The following is a 3,604-nucleotide window of genomic DNA, read 5'->3' on the forward strand; positions in this document are numbered from 1 at the left end:
CTGATGCCCCTGTTGCAGTATGAGAAGTATATTCAAAGATCCAGAGTTAGTTACTAGAAAATGTGTATTGGCGCTGAACTTCTCAACTACTACTGAAAGCAACTGCTTTGTAAAACAACATAGTTTAAGCAATCTGTAAAATTCTAATTATTAAAAGTATGATAAAGCATTAAACTGGATTTCAGTGATCTGATAGTATTCATGCTTAATTTCAGGTAATAGTAAACTCCTAGTTGTAGGAAAATTATAAGAGCATATTCACAAAGTTAGAAAAGTGGGTAGGTGGGTGGGTAGGTGAGGGAGCTCCTTCCTAGAAGCAGCGTGGAGGGGGGATAGGATAAGGGGTTTGACAAGGGGAAACAGGGAAGGGGGATGACATTCGTAATGCAAATAAATAAAATAATCTATAAAGAAATTAAAAAAGAAAATGAATGACATGGCAACAGGAAGATCAAATAGGTGTAAAGGTTGAAAACACCGACATAAGTAGAAAGTCATAGAAATAACGCAAACATTTTCAGAGTCTGAGAAAAGAAAGAAATGTTAAAAGTAATATGAAGGGCGGTGGGCAGCCTCTGACCTAAATCGGGCCTCAACCGGATGGCGGTGGAGAGGCACAGCTGCGGGCCCTGGGGCTCTATCCAGGGGATGCTCGGGCTGTCCTTGGCTGCTGCCTGGGACGTGGCTTTGCTGCACTGCAGCTTCTGCTGGTCTGGTTCTATGAATGCAACTTCTGGCACGACTTGCCGGGACTGGAATGTGACCTGGCTCAACACCTGGCTGACCATCCTTTGGCCAAGGCCCTGGTGATGAAGTCACTGAAGGCCTTTGTACAGGACCCAGCCCCTAGCAAGCCATTGGACCTCTCCCTGCACGGCTGGACAGGCATCCGGAAGTCCTACGTTAGCTCCCTGCTGGCACAGTATCTCTTCCCTGGCAGCCTTCGCAGCCCTCAGGTCCATCACTTCTCCCCTATCACCCATTTCCTACATCCCAGCCACACTGAGCAGTACAAGAAGGAGCTCAAGAGCTGGGTTCAGGGGAACCTCGCTGTCTGTGGCTGATCCCTTTTCCTCTTCGATGAGATGGACAAACTGCCCCCCTGACCTGATGGAAGTCCTGCAGCCCTTCCTGGGCCCTTCTTGGGTTGTGTTTGGGACCAACTATCGCAAAACCATCTTCATCATTATCAGCAATACTGGCGGTGAGCGGATCAACCAGGTGGCCCTGGAGGTCTGGCGCAGCTGCAGGGACAGGGAAGAAATCAGCTTACAGGAGGTGGAGCCAGTAATCTCCTGAGCTGTGATGGATAACCCTCAACATGGCTTATGGCAGTCTGGCATCATGGAGCAGCACCTGATGGATGTTGTGGTGCCCTTCCTCCCACTCCAGCGGCATCACGTGTGCCACTGCTTACTCAAGTGATTCAGGCCGTACCACCTACTTCCCTGAGGATGAACAGCTAGCTCTTCTCCTCCCATGGCTGCAAGACAGTGGCCTCCCGACTCAAGTTTTTCCTCTGAGAAGCCCAGGTAGCATCACTGCCTCCTCTGCCTAGACAGAACAAACATGAAAGGCCTGGGCGGCTCCCGGAAGAATTCTTTCCTAAGCTGGTTGGGAAGTGGGACCCAGAGCAAAACATTAAGACGAAGAAAGGTGTTGGCCAGGCCAAGGAAGAAAGGTCCTAGAAACATCTTTGCTAAGAAATTCCTGGGTACCCCAGAACCTCACAGCCTTGCCATTGCCCTGCAGTCTGAGCCTGAGCCTTCTCAATGTGAACTGCATGCAACACGGGGACGAAGGATCATGGCTGCTTCCAGCTGGGGGGCTTTTACTGGAGCCTTGTCTGGCTCCTTTCCCAGATCTCAGCCCACAGCCCGTGGCTGGATCTGGCAATCCAGGTAGGCCAGGCTAGCATCTCACAGTTTCACCAAATGGAAGGACTCAAGCTACTACATGGGCCTGAATTTCAAAGTTTTAAATTTTGTACAAGAGAACAGAGATAATAAACTTAGCCACGGTATTAGAAAGAAAAAAAATAATACGAAGGAAAAAAATCAAGGTATGATGATGAAATTGAAGGAAAACAGGATGTTAGTCCACTCCATATATTAAATGACATACTTTTTACTCATTCGACAAATGTTTATTGGACACATGATACATAGTATACCCACGGTGAAAAACAAAAGCATATTCAGATATCACAGATATCCCCTTGAAGGGAGAAGAGAAATCTTGCCATCAGGTAATATTCACTAGTGTTATACTCACTAGTATGGTTGGATGTCATCCCAGGACAACTCCAAAAATGTTTTCAAATTGTAAGTCATCAGAGTCTAGTCTACCTGTGCTAATAGACCATGACAACCCTCTCGTCCACCTGGGGATCAACAGCATAACTCAGTTCTTTGTCTCAAGAGTAAGTTCTTTCTCATCTATAACTAAAATAATATTTCGATGGTGCCTAGGCAACCATATTGTTGATATTTTGTGGGTATATGAACCTTAGGTTTAGAAGACGCTGTCTAGCAGTAGGCTTCCTTGTCCTCTGGCCCTTAGAATCTTTCTGTTCCCAGTTCTGCAGCGTTTCTGAGGATTAAGTATAGTGGTTACACCATAGATGTCGCAATCTGGGTGGAGGAACATGATTATGCCAAATTAATCTCAATGCCACAAAAATTTTGAAAATATTCTTTTGTAGCAGTGATTGGTTTTTAGTAACAAACTCATATTATCAAGTCCCAAGCTTGAATTATTTATGCTTGTTCATTTTTTAAATGCCTTAGCTTGGTTTATTCAGATTGATAACGATGTGCATGAATTTAAGACTAAAACTTATGGTTAATCAGTGTATAATTTGTATTCATCTGTAGGAAATGGTAACACAATGGTTAATGCTAAATATTTTGACAGCTTTTTCATTTTGATGCCTTTTAGTTAAATATTGATCCTATGTAAAGCATAAAGTTTTATACCACATCAGATGCCTACATTGCCAGAAAAGAAACTAGGAGAATCCGTGCTTGTGTTCTGCTTCAGCAATGATGTTGCAGTTCTCAATATTATAAAACCTTCCTTGCCTTCTGCTGTGAGATATTGTACATATTAGATTTGGAATTGATATTTGTTAATAGGCAACATGATGAACAATTGGGCAAATAGCAATCTCAAGAGCTTTGATTTCTTTGATTTCTGGTTCCCTAACACAAATTAATAGAAAAGTAGAGAAACTTCAAAAAATTAGTCTAAGAGGCCTATAAATAAATACACATGTGTTTCTCGTTACAAGGAATACTCATATATTACCGTTAGATTATAAGTATAATACATCTTCAATCTTCTGAAATATGAATATTTGAGATCAAATTAGCCACAGGCTACTGTTACTTCTCAGATTTTGTTTATCTGACTGAGCATTCTTTGAGAACACAGTGTCATTTGGAACTCCAGAAAATACACTGGAAGGAAATAACTCTACTGTAGTTTTGATAATTGGAAAGGAAATATGAAAAAAGATTCATTGATAGGTTGCAACATTTGAAAAACATGCCTGGACTATTTCATACGATAGAAATTCAACTTCCAACTGAAATGTTTTTTT

General features: G+C 42.6%; 1 pseudogene; it reads left to right on the forward strand.

Moving 5' to 3' along the window:
• The first annotated feature begins 600 nt into the window (after nucleotides 1-600).
• Nucleotides 601-1,523, forward strand: LOC110321015 (annotated as a pseudogene).
• Nucleotides 1,524-3,604: the final 2,081 nt, after the last annotated feature.

Source organism: Mus pahari, chromosome 4 (assembly GCF_900095145.1).
Source record: "Mus pahari chromosome 4, PAHARI_EIJ_v1.1, whole genome shotgun sequence".
Taxonomy (NCBI): domain Eukaryota; kingdom Metazoa; phylum Chordata; class Mammalia; order Rodentia; family Muridae; genus Mus; species Mus pahari.